Source organism: Molothrus ater, chromosome 26 (assembly GCF_012460135.2).
Source record: "Molothrus ater isolate BHLD 08-10-18 breed brown headed cowbird chromosome 26, BPBGC_Mater_1.1, whole genome shotgun sequence".
Classification (NCBI taxonomy): Eukaryota; Metazoa; Chordata; class Aves; order Passeriformes; family Icteridae; genus Molothrus; species Molothrus ater.
The window spans coordinates 4,490,851-4,516,347 of record NC_050503.2 but is presented as its reverse complement, the minus strand read 5'-3'; positions in this window follow the sequence as shown (position 1 = coordinate 4,516,347).

The window sequence follows — 25,497 nt, the reverse complement described above, 5'->3', positions numbered from 1 at the left end:
TCCTCAGGCCGGATGCTCCTCTTCCCTTGACTTTGAGGCTATTTTACGTGCCCTTCAATACCCCAACGGGATCCTTCCCAGCCAGAGAGTGATGAATCCGCCTGGGGAAGGACCAGAGGAGTCTGGAGGTGCCCTGGCGGTGCTGAGCCCCTGCTCTGTCCCTTCAGAGCAGTCACTGCTGTGCTGCAAAGCCTGGGCTGGGTTCTACAGGTCTGTCCCTGGTGCATCTGTGGGGACACATGTGCAGCACAAAGCTGATTTTCAGGTTCTGAAGTGATCAGAGGAATGCTCCAACGAGGACTCCCCTGTGCTTGGTCTCTGTGTTTTTCTTTTTTGGCTTCTTGCGCAATATTTACAAGGGGGAAAAAAGGTGTCTGAAGCAGCAGCTTATAAACACAAGCATTTTTGTAAACCCTCCTCCCACTTCCAAGATTGTATCAACAAAAGAAAAGAGGAGGCAGAAAAAAAAAAAAAAACCCAACATAAATAGGAGTTTCACATTGACAGAGTCTCTTTGAACACCTTTCAAAGAGCTCCAGGACCTGTTCTCCCATTTGATTTTGTTTTTTTTTTTCAGAATATCTACAGCGTGTTCCTCCACGTAGCAAAGGAATCCACCAGCTCAGGTCCCTTTTCTGAGCTGCTCCTTGGAGAGAGCAGCCCTGGCTCTGCAGCTCTCCCAGGACTGGGGCTGTGCTTCAAGGGATGTGTTTCAAGGCTTGCTCAGCCCTGCAGTGGCTGCTCCCCTCCTGCCACCCTGATTTTTTAAGATTTTCTAAGCCTTCTGATGTTGGTGTTCTTGTAATGAATTTTCTCACGCGCTTTCTGTAAATAACTCATTGTCTTGCATTCTTCTGTGGAGGAGGAGAAGTTTGATGGGCTGTTGGTTTGTCCAGTGGCATTGCAGAGGTGGCACTGTCACCCTCCCATCCACTGCCACTTCTGGAAATCTATAAATGTTGGGAGTCAGAAATTGAAACTTCCCTTTTTTCATCCTGGGAACAGCAGTGTGTGCATTTGTGTTGTTCTGTGTCCTACAGTGACACCTTCCAAGGCAGAGCCCTGACTTCCACCAAGGATACCCAGCATGGAGGAGAGCTCAGCCTCTCTTAGCTGGGATCATTGGGAGTGAAAGCAAGCAGGGATCTTGAGCACACACCAAATTTTGGCAGCTGAAGGCATTTAAAGCATTGCAGCCCTTTGCTGGATGCCATAACCTTATTTCTAAACGAGCACCTCCAGGTATTGACCTCCTACACTCAGGACTTGTAAGGAAAAGGTAAAGAAAGGAGTCCCCAGATCCCATCACAAACATTGCAGAGACCAAGGAGAAATCACCCCTTCAATCAAAGAATTCCTCCAAAACCAAATTCACTCCTAAACCAAAGAATTCACGCACCACCAAAGTCAGGAAATCATTGATCAGCCTAAATCTCAGCCATGAATTTCCCAGCCCTTTGTGGGGCAGGGCTCTGCCCCAGGCTGAGGGCTCTGCCCTGCTCAGAGCAGCTGCAGCAAGGTTGATGCAATGCCTGCAGACGTTGCTCTCCATCCTTCTAAACAGAAAAACCAAATGAAAAACCAACCTGCACGAGAGAGGCAGCCCAGGGACCTGCAAGTGACAGCCAAGCCCAAGGGACAATCAGGTTTTGGATTATGATGGGAGAGAAGAGCTGCATATACATGAGCACAAAGCGTAAATAAACGGGAAATAAATCCCGTGGATATGGTGACAGCAGCCCACAGACAGATCTGGACAAATTGCCTTTCACCAGGAAATGCCATTTCATCAGGGTTTATGGGCCTCCCTGAGATGGGCACAGGCAGAGCTGTAAATGCTGCCGCAGCAGGCACCAGGGGAAGGGCAAATCCATGAGGAATTCCTGGTGCCAGCAGCACAGCTCTGCTCCCCACCTGCGGGGTTGTTGGGGTTTCTAGCTGGTCACAGTGACCCCGAGAAAAGTTGGAAAGTCTCTGCTCCCAGCCCAGTGCTTGAAGAAGGAGTCAGGGCTCTTCATTTCTCAGTCTCAAGGTTGTTGATTGTGTCTTTTCTATAAAAAATTTTCTCCTGCCCTGCTGAGGTCCACTCAGCAGGACAGTTCCAGGCACTCTGCCTGCCCCCAGGGTGGTTTTATGTCTTTATACTAAAAACTACCTGTACAATGTTCACAATTACTGTCCAATACCTATCACCTGTGTTAGACACTGAGCTTCTACTCTAAACCAATCTGTCAGTGCCACCATCACAGCAGAAGATGGAGGCCAAGAAGAAGAAGGAGAGAGGCTGGACAGACCCAGTTCCCTCCATCTTGCCTCCTGAACCCCCATTCCAAAAACCCCAAAATCTACTTTTCCACCCCATGATAACTTCACTGTTATTCTACCTAAACTGTTGTGGCTTGCTGATCTTCATACAAGGTTGGTAACTTGCTCCATGGGTCATAATCAAACCCACAGGGGCATTTTGGGCTCTGTGCCAGGGTCTCTGAGCCCCTGGCAGGGGTCTGGGCAGTCCAGGACAGCCAGAGGGATGCCCTGGGTGCTGACACAGGGTGAGAGGGGAAAGGGGAAAAGATCAGGACCCAGCACTCCCAGGAAGCACAGCTGGACAAGGGCATTCCCATCACACTCCATGCCAGCCCACGAGAATCAAATTCCTACTCCACCCTTGCCATGGTGAATGAGCTGCCCAAATCACTCTGCCTCAGTTTCCTCCCCTGCTCAGTGAACGGAGGATGCTGAAGAGCTTTTTAACACCACCAAGTCTCTAATTCACTGAAGATGATTAAGTGCCTTAAAGATTTCTGAAGGAGCTGCTATAGGAAGGCATTAATTTAAATATCTAGTGGCATAGAACATAATGCCAGGCAGATTTCCTTCCATTCTTTTATAAGAGCTTAATAATCCTCAAAATAGTTTCATTGTTAATACTCCTGTTGTGTATTTTATTAGGGCTTTTTGAACTGTAAAGTAAGGTAAACACTCCACATTTCTCTAACACCTACCAAAGAGCTTCTGAGAGAGAATCACTCAATCTCCACAAGCACCTGTGTGGGGGGACCAGCCCTGAGCATCACCCCCTTTTTATGCAAAGTCCCCTTTCCACCCAGGACCCTGGGAGGCTGAAGGGCAGCAGGAGGCTGGTGCCTCCCTCCTCTATTCCACCTGCAGTTTCTGCCTCCTCTCCTGCCCACGACAGGAGCAGCACACAGGGTACACCTTGCTGGCAGGGCAAGGGCACAGCAAGTTATTTATCCTTTAAACCAGGGGAAGCCTGGGGGTGTTCAAGCCTGTCCAGAGCCACAGAGAGCACGGTGCCCATGCCCTCCCCCTGCTCCCTGGCACTGCCAGGTGATGCTGCCACTGTTTGCCATCCTCTCAGCCCTGGTGCTCCGGCTGCATCCCCTGGGGAGGCCACAGCGCTCCTTATCACCATCCCCAAAATGCAAAACGGAGCCATGGAATACCCCGAGCTGGGAGGGGACCCACAGAGATCACCCAGTCCAACCCCTGGCCCTGCTCAGCCCCAGCAATCCCACCCTGGGCATCCCTGGGATGCGTCCAAGCACTCCTGGAGCAGAGCTACACCAGTGCTGTGGCTGGACAGGAGTGGGAGGTGTTCCATTTGCAGATAAAGCTCAGCTGGAGATAGGGAAAAAAACCCAACAAACAAACAGGTTTGGCTCTCTTGAGAGGAAAAAAAAAAAAGAAAAATGAGACAAAGTAAAGTTTTCTAAGGTCTACAGTGAAAACCACCCTGCCCTCCAAGAAAATATACAGAAAGGAAAATGCAGGATCAGCCAGATTGCTGATGGAGAGGCCCCAGGGTATAGTCAGTTACTGAAGTTTTGCAACATAAAGCCTAAATTATTTATTATTATTATATTTTTTTCCTAGAAAAAGAGAGGAACAAAGCATCTCCCTCCTCAAAAGTTAACAACTGTGCGACATCATCTCCACATTGTCTCCCTGTTTTATCACCACGGCACAGCGCTGAGCAGATTCCACCCCAGGGCAGACACAAAACCACAGGGCCACGGTTTCTAATTATACCCTCTATTCTCAGGGAAATGGTTTATTTATTAGCTCTTTGAGCTTCCCTTTCATTCATTCTCAGCCCCAGTCCCGGCAGCAGCGAGGGGCTCTCGACAAGAGGAAATTTATTAGGTTTTCTCCCTCTCCACCTTCCCTGCTCTCCCACCCAGCCTCTCCCTCCTCTCCCCACTCAGCCTCATCACTTTTAATTCAATAACTTGCAGTATAATTACTCCGTAATAACACCATTATCTTAACATTTACTCAGCAGCTGTGATCCCCTTACAGCGAGGCAAGGAGGGAGAGGAGAGGGGATCCTCTGGGGACAGCGATGGAGAGAGGCCAAAAATCCAAAAATCCCCTCACTGGCTGAGCCAGGGAGGAAGGGGCAGTTCTGGGGGGCTGTGATATTTATACAGGATATTTAAACAAACAAGCTCAGCTCCAGCCCCTCCATTCCATCTCCTCTCCTCAGCATCTGCCAAGCTCTGAGCCCTGCACAGCCCAGCTCTGCAGCCATGGGGAAACCACTCAGACCCACACCGAGCTCCCCAAAAACCCCTGGAGTCAGGGAAACTGAGTGAAAACAGGGGTAGGCAAGAGGGAAAGAGCCACTGGGGGGACAGGATTGTGCCTTCTGCAGTAACAGAGAGCAGCATCTCCTGCAAAGCCACCTCTTTAAAGACAAATATCAACCACCCATCCATTATCCCAGCCACCGCTGCCTGCAAAGCCTGGGTTTAATTTTTACTCCAGAAACCCTGCAGAAAATGGTTTTCACATTCCACAACAGCACATCTGGTAAATAGGGTAAGAAATTCTTCTAAAGCCAGACACTAAAACTCCAATAACTTGTGCAGCAAATGAGGCGGAGAACAGCCCATTTAATATCAGCCAAGCCCAGCTCCCAGCCTGCCTAGAAAGGCAGAATTTCACCCACAAGCTTCACCCAGCCCTGACAGAGAGCTCAGGTGTTGGCACCTTCTGCCTCCTCGCTGTGGTTTGATTTTCTGAGATATTTAACCAAACAAGCCCACTGCATATTTAGGCAGAAATGTTCCTACATGCACCATTGAAAAAGCAAGTTACTACAGCCCCTGCTGAAGGCAGCAGGAGTTTGAAGCCTACAAGGTGAGGTCAGGTTTGCAGAGATATCAGATCCCAAAATCACACCCGAAACTGAGCCCAAATGCCAGCGTTGAAGGAGAATTCCCTCTCAGATGTGCCTGTTTCACACACACGCTGCAGCAGAGGGGTAAACACCGTTTATTCTGATTGATTATCCATCGTGTGATGCAGAGCTGTAATTCCATCAGGCCATCAAAGCCATTTGGCAATTATATAAATCACGGCGGGAACGTGCAGGAGTTTTGTCGCGTGAAACCCAAAATGGCATTTCCTCACATTCTATTGCTGCACACCGCCTTGTTTTTCAATAACGCACAGGCAGATTATTCTGCTTTTCAGATTTGTTTACATGCCTCTCATACCCCAATTCGCTGGCTATGCCAAAGCCAGATCCCATCAGCATTAATCAGGCATTTTACGCCGTCCTCCACTCCACAGGAAATTTTCCAAAGCGAGCTCAGAGCGAAACGCAGGCTGTGACGAAAATCACACCCCTGCCACCACAGCCCAGCCCCCAGGAAACGGCTGAACCTCAGCAGAAGCCAGCCCTGTGTCACTCGTGTGGAAAAGGAGAGTTCCCACTTCCAGGGCACGATGAAGGATGCTACAAGGAGTTTCATTATTTATAATATTATATAAACCCCGTGCTGCTGAGTAGATCTTGTGCACAGACATGATTATATGTGTGTGCATTAGCATAATTAAATTCACAATAAAGGAAATCGGATGGTTTATGATGCATTATCTGGAAGCTGTTGCTGAGTTTTTACACCTATTTAGTTTGAGTTGAGTAGAAGTGACAGCCCCCAGCTCTGGGACACTCCCAACGGCAGCAGCTGCTCTGGAGGCTCAGATTCCTGAACATTCCCTCCTTACTCCTCTCCTGCAGGACCTGGGCAGACGAAAGCCCTCACAGAGCTCCCTCAACCTAACCCTAACCCATCCTCTCCGGTCCAGAACAGGAGCAATTCCCAAAATCTGGGCAAAAAGCAGCAAATGTGGAGCCCCACTGGTGTCAGGGGGCTCAGGCTCAGCTGCAAACACATCCCAGCTCCTGGGGAAGAGGAGAATAATTCAGGATTTACAAGAGGTGATGGCAAAACTATCCTTGCCTCTGATGGGAGCAGATTTCATTTGTTCCTCCACTCTCCCAGCCCAGCAGGGAACTGCCCAGGCAGAACTCCCCTCAAGTCACAGGGATTATTTGCCTTTGGTGGTTTTCTGTCTTTAAAGATAAAAATAAATCCAAACACTTGGCTTGAATTGTGGGCCCTAAATCAGTATCCATAATCTGACTTTTAGAGTTTTTGGGGGAGGAAAAAAAGGAAAGAAAAAGCCATTCTGAGCTGTGGGCTGAAAAGCCACCCAAGATAAACTGGAAAAGCACTAAACACTGAGCCATTAAGTGAGAGAAGACTACAACTTTGATGTGACACTTGGCTGTTTGCTGGCACTATAAACTATTGCACACTAAAAAAGTTTGTTAAATGCTCCATAAACTTTAACACATTGCTGAAACACTTTGAACTGAGAATTTTATTTGGTTATCCACAAACCACGCTTGGTTACAGGCAAGGAACAGCAAATGCAGATTTTTCTCAAAAAAATTCTTTCACTTTGAAACAGTGAAATGAACACAGGTAGATTTAGGAATTTGTAAGAAGGTCTGTGTTAGGAGAGCCAAACCTCAAACAGGGATTGAGGGTTTTTGGGGTTCATCTCTTTTCAGTACCCCTGACCTTTACATTTTTAGGAACAACCAAGTCCTGGACATCAAGCAGAGCCAGGAGAATGGTGAAGCACTAGAAGAGTTCTGCAAATCACGAGGAAAACAGCACAGTGGAGTCCACACTTCACCTTTCTCTGTGTTTGCCTAAACTTGCATTTCCAGAGCAATTCCAGACCTAAACCAGAGTACAGCCAAGAAGCAAAACTAACCTTAAAAAAAAGAAAAAATCCCCAGAAGTTTTAATATTAATGCTTATTCCTTGCCACAAATAAAAATGTGTCTTTCTCCTGACTTTGACATTTTCTTCCCCAAAGCAGGAGGGAAGGAAATCAACTCCCCAGAGTGGCAGCGAGGCGTGAAGCACAAGTCACCCACTCCCATCACCTTGAATCCACGGAAATTTCACACTGGACCTGAGACACTTGCCAAAGGAATTTTATGCCCAACAAAACTTGCTGAAAACCCTAAAATTTCCCACCTGTCTTAAGCATCACTGGCTTTGCATAAAACCTAAAGCCACTTTTAACATGCCACTCATCTTCCCTCTTCAGCCTGATGGAAAGTGTGCCATGGCTCCTGCTCAGGGATGGGCATGGGTTTGGATCTCTCCATCCCAGAGACAGACTGGGACTGACCCCAAACCCACCTGTGCTGGCACAGGGGACACAAAGGGACAGCCACATCCTCCTGGCACAGGGGCTGCTGCAATTTCCTCCTGGTTTCCAAGGAGTTGTTACGGGCGAGAAGCGAGGACAGAAATTCATTCTGAATCACAACTGCACCTGGGGCTAAATCACTCAGAGGATGGGATTTACACATCCCCACCTCTCAGGGCAGTGCATAAAGCAAGTCTGGGGCCATCACTCACGGGGGGATATTGCTCTGGAGCTGCTGTCAGGGGTGTTTCATGGCCCACGAGCGGGAGCCGCGCTCCACCCTCGGCGAGAGAAATGGACTGGTGGTAATGGACTGCAATTCCTCCCCTGCAGGCACAGCCCTGCCACCATCAAACACGTCAGGCTGCAGGCACTGGTGATTCATCCATCCAGTCCTGCAGCACCCAAAAGCAGAGCTTCAGAGGAATTACCTGTCTGGGTGAAGCTCTCCTTGAGCCAAGCCAGAACTGCTTGGCACAGAGCTGCCACGTGCCCATGGCTTGCTGTGCCATTCAAACACCAAATCTAGAAATGCTGGAGAATTTCTAGATTCTCCAGCATGAAATAAAATAGTAAATTAAGTAATAAATAAAAATAAAATAGATAATAATATATAATAAATAATAATAAATTTTATGCGAATATATATCTATAAATAATGTAATTGTTATAATGATATAAAATATATCATTATAATAATATAACAATATATTACATATAATATACAATATATAATATATAATGTATAATATATAATATGTATTATATAATATATAATATATAATATATAATATATAATATATAATATATAATATATAATATATAGTAATAACTATATATTCATAATATATAAATAGGGTAAAATATTGATAAATAATATAAAATTATATATAATATATAGATGACAATAATATATATAGTAATAAATTATAAAAACTAATAAAATAAATAATAAATAACCAAGTTTTCTCTCCTCCACACATACTCAGTGCTCCAGCAACAAGGCGTGGATGGCACCAGAGCACTCCCACAACAGGACCCACTGCAAAACCAGAGCCTCCCTGGCTGCTGGAGCCCTTCTCCAGCAGGACAGAACCCAGCTGGGCAGCCTGGACCTCTGCAGGTCCTTTCCAGCCCCAGCCATTGCCTGACTCTGATTTTCCCTCCTGCCTGCATGCTTGGGGCTCCAGCCTTCAGCTCCAGCGCAAACACCAGGTCTTGGTTAGTGACATAATCCTCTGAATCCCAGCAGCTCCCATTTCACAGGACACAGCTGTTCACTTCCCTGCACGCATTTTTATGGTCACTTCTTCCCTCCTTCTCCCCTCCCCCAGATTTTTCTGCCTTTTGCTGCTAAAGTTAAATAAACGCGTTTTCAGGATGGGAGTTGTAACTTTATCCCTTATTTTTCATTCCCCTGTCTTCTTCAGGCCAATATTTAAAGGTTTTATGTCCTCAGAAACCTTGCATACACCAGGTTTGCTGCACTGTCATGGCCCTTGGCCACCACTTTGTTCAACACAGAGAAGAAACCAAAATTCACGAGGCAGTTCGGCACCTTGGCATTGTGCAACACAAGGAAGGACCCAAGATCCCACAGTCCCAACACCCCTCATTTCATCTTCTGCAATACCATCCTCATCTCATCCCAACGTTCCCTCCATTGCACACCAATTTCCTGCTCCTCCTTGCTCCCAGTTTTCTCAGTTTCTGATGGAAAAGACGCAAAGAAAATCCTGAGGGTTCCAACATCCTTCCCACATGGAACAACTCAGCCCCCAAAAAAACCACAGCCCAAAAAAAAAACCACAGCCCCCAAAAAAAACCAACCCCAAAAAACACAGCACCAAAAAAAACACAGCCCCCAAAAAAACACAGCCCCCAAAAACCCAGCTCCCCCCAAAAAAACAAGCCCCCGAAAAAACACCAGCCCCCAAAATAACACAGCTCCAAAATAAAAACCCCAGCCCCCAAAAACACAACCCCAAAGAAACCCCAGCCCCCAAAAAAGCCCAGTCCCAAAAAAACGCAGCCCCAAAAAACCACAGCCCAAAAAAACCCCACAACCCAAAAAAAACCCCAAAAACCACAGCACTAAAAAACCCAGCCCCCCCCAAAAAAACACAGCCCCAAAAAAACACAGCCCCCCAAAAAACCCATAGCCCCAAAAAACACAGCACAAAAAAACCACAGCCCCCCAAAAAAACACCAGCCCCCAAAAAACCACAGCCCCCCAAAAGAAAACCCTGCCCCAAAAAAACACCAGCCCCCAAAAAAGCCCAGTCCCAAAAAACACAGCACTAAAAAACACGGCCCCAAGAAAACCACAGCCCTGAACAAACCCAGCCCCCAAAAAAACACAGACCCAAAAAAACCCAGCACCAAAAAAACCCCACAGCCCCCAAAAAACACAGCACCAAAAAAACCTCAGCCCCCCAAAAAACCCAACCCCAAGGCCTGACTGTGCCCCTGTGCCTGTGACCTCCCCCTGCAGCATCTCCAGGAGGCAGAGCCAGCAGGCCCTGACCCTTCTGGGCAGGTTTCCCTCGTGGGTTTGATGCTGGAACACAGGATTGGATTTCACTGGGGCTGCTCCTCGAGGTGCCCATTTTGGCCAGCTCCTGGTGGCCTTCATGGCTGTGGAAACCCTGCTTGGTGGCATTTCCATGGGCAGGGCTGGCACAGTGACCTGGGGGAAGGATCATCCCAGGGGCACCACCAGGACACGGCTCCCACACCAGCAACACCAGCTGGTTTCCCCTTCCCAGGCCAGGGCATATCAAATTATTTGCCCTCAGGGCAGCTTTTAAAAATCGAGTTTTTCTTTCCTACTCCTTCGCTGAAGGAGATCAGCAGCAGAAAATGCCCCACGTGCTCCTCCAGAGCTGCCAATCCCCCTTTGGTGACCTCGGGGAAAGAGATGGACAGGCCATGCAAAGTGCCCAGATCCTGTAACAGAGCATGGGGAGAGGCTGCTGCCTGCTTCCTTAAGTAAAGGATAAAGTTTTAATTTAAGCTGATCTCTGGGGAGAGAAGAAGGTTATTGGATCCATAGGAAGCAGCAGGGAATGAACCGAGTGACCCTGAAGGCAGGCACGAGCAAGGAGGGTTCCCAGGGGTGACAAAGCTGGGGGGACAGACCAGCACCAGATTTGCTGTGGATTTTTTTCATCCCCTCACACGTTTCCCTTGTGCTGCCTTCCCAGAGCAAACAAATGCCACCTCTTCGGGGAAAAAACTGCAAAGACTGTTTTCTTCCCAACCCTTCCACCCGCTCCGAATCCTCGCCGCCCTCTGCAGCTTGGCCCTAATCCCCAAATCCCCAAATTCCCTCTCTACCTGCGGGGAGAGCTGAAACCCTACCCGTCCCCTCCCCCAGCCCTCCAACCACACTAATCCATCAAATTCCCCGGCCCTGCAGCCCACCCCCAGCCCCGACAGCAGCAATCCTGGCACCAGATGTCCACTGACAAAGGCAGAGCCAAGCATCAAAAAGCAATTGCCCATCACCCCTGTCCCGATGGGGCCCCCGGGCAAAAAAAAACCAGCAGAGTTCAAAGCCCAAGGAGCAGAGCAGCATCTCAGCATCTTTCTGCCACTCCTCACAGGAGGGACCACTGCCCTCTCTGGGGACACGGGCACAAAACTCCAACCACCTCCGAGCCCACCGAAGGGTTACAGCTCCCCTCTGGCATCAGGGATTTAAACCAGGGGTCACTGATAGAAAACAAAAGGGATTTTATTAAAAAAAAAAAAAAAAAAAAAAAAATCGAACCCTGAGCAAGACATCTGTGCTCTGTCCACACGAGGCTGAAGCTGCATTAGCAAGGACTTTGTTGGAAGAGCACTGCTCTGCTCCCGGCACCCTCTGCGCCCTGCCAGGGCTTTGCTGGCCAAACCAAGCTCCAGATTGGCCACCTGGATTATCTGGTTTAGCTAAACCTGACTGCCAGCCCGGCCTTGGAGACAGCACACCCATCTCCAGAGATCTGCTCACAGAAGGAGGTGCAGAGCAGGGTAGTTTCCCCTCCACACCCTCAGTAACCTTTCAAACACACGAATTTTTTACCTTTTCTCCCCTTCCCTTCAGTTTGGTACTATTGCTTCCATCAGCCTCCTCTGTCAAGTCCTGCTGGCTGTTCACTCTCCCAACCTCCATCATTATTTCACAAATGCAATTTCGAGCTTTCCCACATTTCCCTCGGAGAAGAAGAGACGTGTGGGCAGGCACAGCTTGTCCCAGCCACGCAGGAGGGACAAGCTGGGCACGCCAAAGCCATCCCCAAAAATCTGTGTTAAAGGAGCCGGGGAACAACACCCAGGAGAGGAACAACGCCCCGTTTCTACAGCTAATTAATCGCAGCAATCTTCCTGGCTGGCTTCTGAAAGGACTCCAGCTGATGGTTGTGAGCATCCCTCCTCCCTGCCACGCATCCAGGGACGGCCCCTGCCACCCACGCTCCCTCCTCCTCCTCCTCCTCCTCCTCTGCCACAAATCCGGGGGAAATTTGAACTGTCATTTTCCCTCTTACACCCAGGTTTAGTGCTGCTGCTGCTACAGCATCGTTTTATTTATGGTATTGCTTCTGCCGTTGTAACGATCCTACATAAATTCCACGTCCCGATTCCCCAACAATACTTGCTGCTATTATAATAATGATCCCATCTGAATGGCACAGGTGCCATTATCAGAAAATCTGTTTGTAATAGGGAAGCAACTGTAAAAAAAGGCATTACACCCAAATGAACTGCTTAAGGATTACCATAACCAGGGGCCTTGCCTCAATTCCCTCAGCTGCAGCGCTGCTTCCTGCCTGCTCAGAAATAGATAGCAAGTCAAAATTAGCAGGTAAGTCATCCTGTGATTTGGGAGCTGCTGCTGCAACTGAGCACTCTGTGGCTTCATCACACAAATAAAATCTACCTCCGCACAGATTTAATAAAGAATTTTTGCAATGCACTTACTAAGTGCTAACGAGAGCATTAATCAGTACATGGAGAAATGGAAACACACCCTTACCACCCCATGAAAGTTACCTGAAAATAGCAAGGAAGGGCAGAACAGCTCCTTTAAGAATCCAAACTCACCCAAGTGCACACGAGATTGTGTAAAATTAAGGCAGACGTCACTTCAGAAGCGGCGTAAGGCAGACAAGAAAAATCAATGTCTTGCAGATATGTGAGTTTCACAGACCTCAGATCTCCCTCCCTGCCTCAGCCTGTGCACGTTCACAGCTCCCAGGTGCCTCCTGGTTCAGGAAGTTTCACCTACCACAACAGTTATTACTCCTACAAAAGAGTTCTGGAAGGGCAGCTACTCCTTCAAAGAGAGCTTCCAACAGATGTTTTCCCACCGCCAGCACTTGAACAAACTCGGTGTCTCACACCTTCCACAGTCCCTAATTTTACCAGTTCATTCTCCGCACCCGCAAACGCAGCATGAAATAAATTCATATGCAACAAGATTGCAGCTTCCCCGGCGCTGCAAACTCTGCCTGCTCCGACAGCAAAGGAACGAAATGCAGCCAGGGTTCAAAATCTCTTCAAGCAGAGGGCAGAGGATGGCTGGGGGGCAGTGGTAATGGGATGCAGTGCCTTTCATCTCCAGGTGAGCCTTACACCTCAGCCCAGGTGAGCAGCCTTGCCGAGCTGTTCCTACACGAGGGCTGCACGAAATGAGGAGCAGTGGCTCCACTCCAGCTCTCGGCTGTTTTGTGGAGATAAACAAAACTCCACAACTTTTGTGAGAGTTGTAAAGCCGGCGTGTTTATTACAGCGCTGGGAATGTTCCCCTAAAATGCCATGCGTGCCTCTGGGAACTTCAGGTCCCTTTTTACCCCTCTCTCAAATACATATGCACACAATTTCACAAAAGGTTCATACATTTAATTTTTACGAATTTCGTGTGACGTTTGCCGCTAGCTCTTCTTTATCAGAAAGAATTCTCAGGCCAGGTTGAGCTGCTCTCACAGCAGTCTCTGCCTCTCTCTATCACTCTCTGTGTCCCCCCACCCTTACCTCTGTCCTTCACTGAAGCAGCTTCTCTGAGCTTAGGCTTTTGCAGTCAGACTACACAACAGCAAGCTACATGCTTAAAGATGTACATTCCACCTAAAATCAAAATGGATTTCTGGAAAGTTTCCGCTCTGCCTCGGGTGTCAAGACAGCTCCTACCCCTGGGCATGGCAGGGCAGCCCCCAGAAAAGCACCGGGGACGGGGTTGTGCCCTCTCCTCTGCTCTGACACCGGTGCTGCTGCTGCTCCTGCCCGGTGCCCACATGGAGCAGGAACCGGAGCTCCTGCATCTATTCCTGGCATCACCGCCCGCCGGGAGCGGGGCGAGCCGAGCCGAGCCGAGCCGAGCGAGCCTCTCCGAGCCTTGGGCTGGGTGACTCAGCCACGGCACTGCAGCTCTGTTCACCGCCGGACCCCAAAGCTCTTCCCAGCAAGGAGCTGCGCGCTGCCATTCCCATTCTGCAGGCAAGGAAGCCAGCAGATTGCCATTCCCCCAAAGGCTGTTTTTCTGGCACGCTCCTCAGAGATTAAATCTAGTGAAATAGCTTCGCCTTACAAGAATCTGTACCCACAGGGCACTCAACAGCCAGGGTAAAGAAGGTGTTTGAAACTTGCTGTGATCAAGGTTAAGAAACATAATAAAACACCGTATCCTGCTTTTCCAGCTCTTCGGGGTAATGAGGGATTTCCTCGTGTATCTGCCGCAACTGTCACCCTCGCAGGAATTTAGGACTTAACACTAAATTCACTCTCTCTCTCTGCACACTGAACCTTCAGCCGGTTTATTTCGGAACCTCCACCTCCCAAAAAAAACACCCCAAAAAACGATGCACATCTCTTCCAAGTCAAAAGTATAACTGGGCCTTCTCTGGTTCCAATGCCTTTGATAAATCCCTGCTTTGGCTGCAGGAGGAGGCTGCAGAGCAGGAGCTTTGTGGAACCAGGGGGGGATGTCTCACTCCCTGGGCTCTGCTCGGACCCGGCAGGAAAATTTTGGAATTATTCTCCGGGAGATGCTGTCCCTCTTCCTGCACTAGGGACCAACAACTATTTCCCGTGGAGATAAAAGACAATGATCCCTTCTCCGCCTCTCCCCGGGGCTGCTTTCGGAGCAGGAGTGTGAAGGAGCTCGGCTGCTCTCCGGGGATGGACGGAGGAGGGGATGAAGGGGAGAGGAGGGGATGGAGAGGAGAGGAGGGGATGAAGGGGATGGAGAGGAGTGAAGGGGAGAGGAGGGGAGAGGAGGGGATGGAGAGGAGAGGAGGGGATGAAAGGGAGTGAAGGGGAGAGGAGAGGATGAAGAGAGGAGGGGATGAAGGGGATGGAGAGGAGGGGATGAAGGGGATGGAGAGGAGTGAAGGGGAGAGGAGGGGATGAAGGGGAGGGGATGAAGGGGATGGAGAGGAGTGAAGGGGAGAGGAGGGGATGAGAGAGGAGGGATGAGGGGATGGAGAGGAGTGAAGGGGAGAGGAGGGGATGAAGAGAGGAGGGGATGAAGGGGATGGAGAGGAGTGAAGGGGAGAGGAGGGGATGAAGGGGAGGGGATGAAGGGGATGGAGAGGAGTGAAGGGGAGAGGAGGGGATGAAGGGGAGTGAAAGGGAGTGAAAGGGAGTGAAAGGGAGTGAAGCCCCCTCCTCCAGCCCCATCCCACCGCCCCCAGCCCCAGCCAGCCCAGCAAGGGGGCGGCAGAAGGCACCAACCCCCCTCTCGAAGGCTCCTTACGCAAATCACCGAGAAGTGCTAAAACAGCCCTGATTCACTCCGAGGCAGATTTCTCACTCCTTCCTTTCCACCCCTCAATAAACCCCAAGCAGCAGCGTTAGCCCCGAAAATGGCAGGGCTGGCTGAGCCCCACACCAGCAAACCGAGCTGGCTCCAGAGCAGAAAAGCGTCTCAGTGCAGGTGGTTTGTTATTCTCAGAGTCTCTTTCCAGCAGATGTTCCCCTGTACCATGTGTGGCAATCCCAGTGCGCTTGAATTTGTGATTTTTCCTCCGCTAAGTGACGTTTTCAGGAAAAGGGAAATTAAAGAATAACAAGATGCAGCTATAGAAAGATAGAGCTGTACAGGCTAGAGAATTCTCTCTCTCTCTCTCTCTCTTTTTTTTCTTTTTTTTTAGAGAAGAACCATAATGTTAATGTTAGAAACCACTTTTCATATATAGCAATGATCAGCTTAATCTTTACACTCCTTTCCTTAGCTGCAGGAGAGTTCTCAAACAACGAAAAACATAAATTTAAATTTAATTTCAACTGTTGTTATAACTGCCTCCAGTCAGACCAACTGCTGCGAATTCAAGTCAGAGCCTTGACATAAAAGTTACCTGAGTTACCTGCAACAGAAAACTTCTTTGCTTTTGCCAAAGTGAGAAAAAAATAATAAATGTGGTTATTTCTCATGAAAGCTCCAGCTACACAGTTCCCGCAGCCAAACGGAGGTGTTTTTTTTCACCCATCTATTACATTTCTAAAATTACACATTTTAGACAAATCTGCATCTTCAGCTTGAGCAGTAGCCTATTAGCACTAGCAAACAAGTCACGTAAAGCCGAGAAAACGAGTTGTATTTAATCCTGGGAAGGGAGCACGGGAGTTGTGCAATGTTTACAGTGAATAAACTCTGCCCGTTACTCCAAGGCTGCAGCCCGAGTCCTGCCCCGAGAGCATCCCGGGCTGCCTCCAACTCATTAAAAATAAAAGGCATTTCCAGCACGGAAAGGAAGCGTAGTAAGAGGGGCGATTTGGGCAAGAGGGCGAGCTGCGGAGCCGCTCCTTTGTGCGGCACGGGGCCACGCTGGATGCGGCTCGCACATTTCCTCGTTCCGCAGCAAAACGCCCCTGCGAGCCCTCGGCTGGGGGAAAAAAAGGGGGAGAGGGGAGAGGAAGTGGGAGAGGGATGGGCAGAGCCAGGGGAGGGGGAGAGGGACGGGGAGAGGAAAAGGGAGCGGAATTCCCTCCCCAGCGCCGCCCCGCAGCCCCCCTGCCATCCCCGCTGCCATCGCTGCCATCCCCGCTGCCATCCCCGCTGCCCATCGCCCACTCCGAGGCCCCTCCGGCCTCCCGAGACCCCCCGCCCGCTCCAGCGGGCAAACAGCTTTCCCTTGTTAAATAAAAAATAAATAAAAAATCCCTTTCATAATTCCATTTTCAAATCAAACCGACCGTCTCCGGCTCGTCCTGGCGCTGGCGGCGTGCGGAGGCTCCGGGGCGAGGGCGGCCCGGGGACCCCCGACCCTCGGCACAGGGAGGGACCCCCGACCCTCGGCGGAGCCCACGGCGGCCCGGCCGGGCTGGGCGGGGCCGGGGCGGGGCCGGGGCGGGCCGGGGGCGGAGGGGCCCGGCCGGGGGGACCCCGAGAGCAAAGCCGGGGGCTCAGCCGCAGCCCGGCCACTCAGCGTCCCCACGAGCCTGCCCTGGGGCTCCGCCGGGCCCGCGGGGCTCTGTCCCCAGTGCGGATCCTCTCCGACATCCCCCGTTCCTAAAGCTGCTCTGTCCCCCCATGCTGGGCCCTCTCCAACATCCCCCCCGTTCCTAAACCTGCTCTATCCCCCCGTTCCTAAAGCTGCTCTGTCCCCAGTGCGGATCCTCTCCAACATCCCCCCGTTCCTAAAGCTGCTCTGTCCCCAGTGCGGATCCTCTCCGACATCCCCCGTTCCTAAAGCTGCTCTGTCCCCAGTGCCGGATCCTCTCCGACATCCCCCGTTCCTAAAGCTGCTCTATCCCCCCGTTCCTAAAGCTGCTCTGTCCCTCCATGCCGGACCCTTTCAGACATCCCCCCGTTCCTAAAGCTGCTCTGTCCCCAGTGCGGATCCTCTCCGACATCCCCCGTTCCTAAAGCTGCTGTGTCCCTCCATGCCGGGCCCTCTCAGCCATCCCCCCGTTCCTAAAGCTGCCCCCGCAATCGCAGGAGAATCCCCTCGCTGCGCTCCCCGCACCCCGTTCACCAGGGCAGCCCGAAGGGGAAACTGAGGCACGGGGCTGGGGAGAACCCTTGCCTTGAGATTCATGGCCATACAAAGCCCGGCACCGCTCGTCTACGATAAGCTCTCACCTCTAAAAACACCAAAAAAAAAAAAAAAAAAAAGAAAAAGAAAAAAGGAAGTAAAACCATCAACAAAAGCCACAACCTTCTTCATTTATTTTTCATGGAGCTGCACAGCCGTGCTGAGCTCTTGCAGCCATCTGTAAAGGGAGAAGGTAATTCCTAGCCTAAGGACTTTAGAGTTTAAATAAGATATAAATGCAGCGTGAGAGGACAGCGAAGGGAGCGGCGAGAGGGGGTGTGCAACAAAGGCTTTCTTCAGAGGGAGATTAGGATATCACCACTGCAACGTATATACGCCTTTGCATTGACTCTATATGGGATTTCAGAGCAGCTCTGTTATCTCCAGGCAGGAACAAAACACTCTGTACTTGCTCTTTTCCAAATCACACCAAAAAGTTGGAACCAACCAGAAGAAAAAACCCCCGAAAACTCACAACAACAACAACAAAATTCCTTCTTCCCTCTGCTCCCCTCTCAATTTTCCCTGGTTTTTTGGGGGTTTTTTTGGGGGTTTTTTTGTTGTTTTTTTTTTTTTTTCCCCTTTCTGCACAGAGAGATATTTTTCTGGTATTTTTTTTTTTAAAAAAAAAAAAAAAAAAAGCTCTGGGTTGAAAATCCTGGGTCATTTGGGAATTCTCGGAGCCAGCGGCCGTAGCGGGGCCGAGCGGTTCTTGGCAGGCCCCAGCGTGGAGAGGGCTGTGCTGGAGCATGTGCTGGGAGAAAGGGAGGGGAGGTTAAGGGGGGGGCAAAAGAGGCCACATACATTTTTAGAAGAAAAAAAAAAAATAAAAACCAGGAGGGAAAAAAAGCAAAAAAAAAAGGCAAAAAAAAAAAAAAAGCGTCAGCGAGGCCTGCCTGGCGCACACGCCAGCTCTGGGGGCTGGGAGCGGGGGAGAGCAGAGGCTGGGTGGATGGAAGTGAGGATCCAGATTGAAAACAGATGGGATTTTTCTTGCCAACCTGACATCCGAGACCGCGGGAGGCGGGGTGAAACTTCCCTCCGGAGAGGCTGGCAGCCAAGAGATATGGTGGAGGGGGCCCACCCCCCCAAAAAAAAAAAAAAAAAAAAAAAATCCCCAGTTTGGTTTGAAATCCCTCCCCGTTCCCCCAGGCTGGGGCTCTGGGTCAGCAGAGAGGAGCCTGCTGGAGCTGGGGTTTTTTTTTTTATACTTTGAGGGGCTCGATTTTACCATGAAGTGTCTGATTCATCTGTTCCTGCCTGCTGGAGCCCAGCCCAGCCTGGCAGTTAATACTTGCCCTGGGAGACATTTTAGGGGCATTTTGCACTGCTGTGGATCCCTGTGCGTATGCTCAAAAGGGAAACCTGTGTCTGTGCACAGAAATAACCCCACAGGGCACACAGGCCACAACCTCCACCCAGGGGTGAGCTGGATGCAGGAAACATGCTGGAGTGGGGCTGCAGAAATCCACATTTCCATGGAAAAAGGCACCATAAAATGTTGGAGGACTCTTGGCACAGCCCTGGGCACCTGAGCCCAAGATGTGCAGGTTCAAGGAATCCAGGGTTAAGGACATGAAGGTGCTGGAGTGTGTCCAGAGAAAGGAAAGGAGCTGGGGAAGGGGCTGGAGGATTCCTGAGGGAGCTGGGAAGGGGCTCGGCCTGGAGCAAAGGAGGCTCAGGGGGGACCCTGTGGCTCTGCACAGCTCCTGACAGGAGGGGACAGCCAGGAGGGTCGGGCTGTGCTCCAGGGAACAGGGACAGGACAGGGGGAAATGGCCTCAAACTCTACCAGGGGAGGTTCACATTGTTTCATCTAAAGGGTGGTAGAGTCCCCATCCCTGAAGGATTTAAAAGCCCTGTGTGGATGTGGCACTGGGGGACACGGGGCAGGGGTGGCCTTGGCAGTGCCAGGGGACAGGGATGGACTCGCTGATCTGAGGGGGCTTTTCCAACCTCAAAAACCCCACGGTTCCAAGCTGTGCCCAAGTGCTACAACAGCCCCAAAGTGACTTAGCGGTGATTCATGCAGGAGTGAGTTTGAGGCAGGGCTGGAGGAGTGGGTCACGCTCTGGGTCCCACCTCCTGCTCCCCACTCCAGCCACACACCCCCTCCTCAGCGGCTGCTGCAAATCCCAGCAAAAGAGGCAGAAGAGTGACACCCTCAGTGTCATGCTTTTTATAAGCTACAAGAATGTAAAATTTGGCAATTTGGTGGGTGATTGGTTGATGATTTATGATCATCTTTGGTATTTTTGTTTGGGTTTTTTTTTTTGTTTTTCTTTTTTTGGTGGGGGGGGTTAGTTCTGGGGTTAATTTTATGTTTGTTTGGGGGTGGTTATGGAGTGATGATGGCAGTTGGTTATTGGTTTTGATACTAGGAAATATAGAGGAAGGTTAATTGAAAGTGTATCGATGACAAATGATTTGGATAATGTAGGGATATATGGTTTAATTATTTGATTTAAAAAAAAAAAGTCAAGATATAAAAATTGAATGCGTAAAATGGAATTTAAATATTAGTTCCTAGGAAATGGTAAAATAATTAATATGTCCAGCAATGATTACATTATCTGTATCTCCCCCACCCTGGGGATGCAGTGGACACACGAATCTGTGCGATGAGGGGGATTTTTAACCCCATTTTGGGACAAAAATCACTGCAAAAGGCTCGGTGTGCACAAAGCCCTGCCCAGCACAGCCCGTGGCACTGGCACAGCTGCCCCTCCACCATGGGTGTCCCACGGGCCTGGCAGGGACCTGGGGTCCCCGTCCCCCCAAGATTTCACAGCTACTTGACAAACCAGAAACAAAAAGTTAATGGTGTGGGCTTGACCACATATTTTCCAGGGGCTCTGGGAGACCAGCTCTCCCCAAGCCGGCTAACACACACTCTTTTCATTCAGAGCTTTAAATACCCAATTGTGTCTGTTTTCAGCACGCTCATTTTTAGCATTTTAATGATATGGTCCCCGGCTTTCACCCTCCTTGCATTGGCCCCAGCGTGGGGTTTTTTTTTTCCTTTTTTTTTTTTTTTCCTTTCCCCCCTCCTCCCCTTCTTTTTACCATCTTGCAGAGCGAGAGGGGAAAGGGAAGAGGGTTAGCAAGAGGTCACACATTTCTCCCAACCCGAGTGTTTTTGCAGCAGGCAGGGGGTCCTGCTGGGGACAAAGAGGAGCAGCCCCTCGGGCTGTGTTGGCTGCAAGGGCTCCATCCAGGGACAGACAGACAGACAGACAGCGGGCAGCAGTGCCCACCCCTCGCCCTGCAGAGGCCCAAAGCTCCCTCACCACAGCCAGCCCTGCAGAGTGTGGGATTTGCCTTTGTAATCCCTTTCCCTCCTTCCCCCTGCGGGCAGGGCCTGCCCTCCTGGCAGGATTTCGCTTGGTTGTGCTGCTGTCCTCAGGGATGGGCAGGAGAGCCAACTGCAAAGAGCACCTGGGCTGGGTCTGCACCCCCATCAGTGCACTGACACGGTGCCCACGGTGACACAGAGTGACACAGAGTGACCCACAGTGCCCACAGTGCCCATGGTGACACAGAGTGCCCAGAGTGCCCAGAGTGACCCACAGTGCCCATGGTGACACAGAGTGACACAGAGTGACACAGAGTGACCCACAGTGCCCACAGTGCCCATGGTGACACAGAGTGACACAGAGTGACACAGAGTGACACAGAGTGACCCACAGTGCCCACAGTGACCCCTGTGACCCACAGTGTCCACAGTGCCCACAGTGCCCACAGTGACCCACAGTGTCCACAGTGCCCATGGTGACACAGAGTGACCCACAGTGCCCACAGTGCCCCAGCAAAGCTGTTTGGGGCCAGCTGCAGCATCCACACCCTGCAGCTGCTGGAGCACTCTGCCCACTGCCAGCAGAGCCAGGCAGGAGGAGGAGACTCACAGCTGCACCTGAGAGACCCCAAACTGCCCCCTGCCACCTGCCCCAGGCACTGCCACCTGCCCCAGGCACATCCTCTCTCTCCTGTCACAGGCATCTTTTATGGAAAATCCTTTCCTTAGGATTTTTTCCTCCTGAGAAGCTGAGAAGCTTCAAGAACAAAATGCAAACAATGGTTATCTGCTGCTGTGGAATGCAACAGGTGCATCTGGGATTGGTCTCATGTGGTTGTTTCTAATCAATGGCCAATCACAGCCCAGCTGGCTCAGAGAGAGAGTCCGAGCCACAAGCCTTTGTTATCATTCCTTCTTTTTCTATTCTTAGCCAGCCTTCTGATGAAACCTTTTCTTCTATTCTTTTAGTATAGTTTTAATGTAATATATATCATAAAATAATAAATCAAGCCTTCTGAAACATGGAGTCAGATCCTCGTCTCTTCCCTCATCCTGAAACCCCTGTGAACACGATCCCACTCTCCTGCCATCCCCAGCACACCGTGCCAACCCCCAGGGATGTCCCATCCCCTCTGCCCCAGCTCCACACCCCACATCCCCACCAAGCTCCTTCCCAGGGCCTCTCCTCCAGCTTCAGCTGCTCAGAGGATTTTTTTTTTTTAATATTTTTTTTTTCCCCGCCAAGTAATATCGAAATGATATTTATTAAATTTGCTCTCTAAGTCCCTCAATCTGCTCCATAATACAGTGGATCTGCGAGGTGGTTTCACTGATCCTGCCTCAGTGAGACCAGATTAGCAGAGATGATCCCGGCTTTGCAGCTCCCTCGGCCCAGAGGGTCAGAGGTGGTGCAGGGAGGCTGAGCCCGCTGGCAGAGGGAGCCCAGGGCTGGGGAATTTCTCCAGGTAATTCCAGCTGGGGAGGGGGGAGCACTCAGCCTGCAATGGTGTCGCAGGCATCTTTTCATGGAAAATCCTTTCCTTAGGGTTTTTGTCCTCCTGAGAAGCTGAGAGGCCTCAGGAACAAAATGTAACCAATGGTTATCTGCTGCTGTGCAATGCAACAGGTGCATCTGGGATTGGTGTCATGTGGTTGTTTCTAATTAATGGCCAATCACAGCCCAGCTGGCTCAGACTCCCTGTCTGAGCCACAAACCTTTGTGATCATTTTTTCCTTTCAATTCTTAGCCAGCCTTCTGATGAAACCTTTTCTTCTACTCTTTTAGTATAGTTTTAATGTAATATATATCATAAAATAATAAACCAAGCCTTCTGAAACATGGAGTCAGATCCTCGTCTCTTCCCTCATCCAAGAGCCCCTGTGAACACCATCACAGAATGGATGGATGGATGGATGGATGGATGGATGGATGGATGGATGGATGGATGGATGGATGGATGGATGATGGATGGATGGATGGATGGATGGATGGATGGATGGATGGATGGATGGATGGATGGAAGCCTCCATCCCAGCCCCTCCTGCTCTCATCTCCCTGCCCAGGCACACTGATTGCACCTCCCCAGCAAGGCGCCCATTAAATCTCAGATCAGCTCCAGAAAGGTTCATCAGATCCATTATCTCTGCATTCAGCTAAATTATGAAAATCATTAAGATAAGGAGGCATGGAGCCTATTAGTTTCCTGGAGAGGATGCTTTACAATTCTTTTCCTTCTGCTTCCACATTTAATTACCTTAAGTTTCACAGTATTTAATTCCATTTATTAAACCTTTAATAGGTAAAAACAAAACAACAATAAAAGCCACTGCTTGTCGCCCAGGGCTTGGATGGAGGCAATCCTCCATCCATGCATGGACACTCAGCTGAGCTGGAGCTGTGCTCATGGGGGATGCAACCACTAATTAAAAAATTAAGGATGTGCCCTGGAGTCCGTGCAAAGGGAAAATGAGCAGCACCAGCCCGTGGGTTCCCCCAAGCCAGGCTGGTCCCTGAGCCAGCTGCCAGCAGCTCAGAATAACCCAGAGGGATGACACAAAAAGCAGCGGAACCGTGGAACTCGACTGATTCTATTTTACAGTCACAGCTCCTGTGCACTGCCCCCACCGCCAGCAGGGGCTCCTGCAGGTACCCAGGGCATCCACACCTGGATTTTGGGCTATCCCCCTGCACAGATGCTGTTCCAGGACACTGAGAGCAAGGCTGTGGGAGCAGCCAAGCCCCACATGCTCCAAGCAAGGTCAGCTGCAGCATCAGCTGCTCATTCTGCCTTCCAGAGATGCCAATTAGCAGAGCTGGCTCCTCTCAGGGCAGCATCCCGGGGCACACAGGCTGCACCCTCACGCTGGGCTGGCTCTGCCATCCACACAGGACAGACACAGGACAAACAAACCCAGGGCCACAGCCAGGGAAGGGCTGGGAGCAGCTGTGCCATGAGGGGAAGGTGCCCAAGTCCAACCCACCTGGTGCAAAGGCTGCAAATCCACTCCCTGCCAGCACACAGACCCATGCACAGCATCTGCAAACACCTTCCTGCAGGAGATTCCGGCATTTGGACAATTTATGGGCAACTGAAACTTTCTGCAAGGAGCTGGGGACACTCATGGAGCACCTTGAGCCATTCCTGAGGGTCCAAGGCCAGGCTGGATGGGGCTTGGAGCAACCTGGGCCAGTGGAAGGGGTTGAGGGTTGGAAAAACTTAATCCTTAAGGTCCCTTCCAACCAACCCAAGCCGTTCTGTGATTCCATAATTCAGACACTTCTCCCCAGCACAATTTAGAAATGCTGCTGCCTTCAAGGCCTGTCCCATCACGCATCCAAACAGGGCCCCACAGCTCCAAGCAGTGCAGTTCCTTCCCATCCACATCTTCTGCTGGATTAAACCTCAAACTTGGCCTGCATTTTGCATTTGGTTTCTAAATCACGAACCACTCTGGAAAAGTAGCACCAGGAAGAAAAAAAAAACAAAACCAACAACTTGCTGAAGTGTTCCCCAGCAGCATATCCACAGACTTTAATATAAAAAAGCTGCTGCTAATTTAAAAAACAAATGTTTAAGCAATCAAGCATGTTTATTTAATTTGTCCTTTCTGTGCCAGAGAAGGGCTGGGCTGCTGGCAGTGGCTGCCACATGAGGTTATCAGGAGCTGGTGCTGAGGGCCCTGCCTGGCGGGATGGGGGCAGATGGAGGCTCCAACACAACCCAGAGGTTCTGTTGGAATAACCCAAGCCTCACACCACGAGATGACGACATCCACAAGCCTAAGGATGAGGCTGAGGATCTGATCCATCACTGGCACCCAGCAGGAACCAGGTTCCAGTCACAGAATCAATCACAGAATAATGAGGTTGGAAGAGTCCAACCCGTGCCCTAACACCTCAGCCAGACTATAGCACCCAGTGCCATGTCCAGTCTTTCCTTAAACACATCCAGAGATGGTGATTCCACCACCTCCCTGGGAAGAGCATCCCATAAATAAAAACTTTATTTATTTTTTCCTAATATCCAACCTGTCCCTTCCCTGCTGTAGCTGGACACTGCGTCCTCTGGTTCTGTCAGAGACCGACCCCACCTGTCTGCAACCTCCCTTCAGGAAGGTGTAGAGAGCAACAAGGTCACCTCTGAGCCTCCTCTTCTGCAGGCTGAACAGCCCCAGCTCCTTCAAACGTTCCTCATAGGCCTTGTGTTCCAAGCATTCTGCCTTGGCACAAACACAGGCACAGCAAATGAGAAGAATTGTTTTTCCTTTCTCTGAGGTTCAGAGCCCTGCCCTGCCCCAACACGCCCTGCTGTGGGCTTGCAGGGAGACCTGAGAGAACCTTCCAGAACCTACCAGGGCTGCAGGAGAGCTGGGGAGGGACCTGGGAGGGCAAGGGGGATGGTTTCCCACTGCCAGAGGGCAGGGATGGGATGGGATGCTGGGAAAGGATGGATGGGATGGATGGGATGGGACGTTGGGAAGGGAAGGATGGGATGTTGGGCAGGAATGGATGGGATGTTGGGCAGGAATGGATGGGATGTTGGGCAGGCATGGATGGGATGTTGGGCAGGAATGGATGGGATGTTGGGCAGGAATGGATGGGATGTTGGGCAGGAATGGGATGGGAAGTTGGGC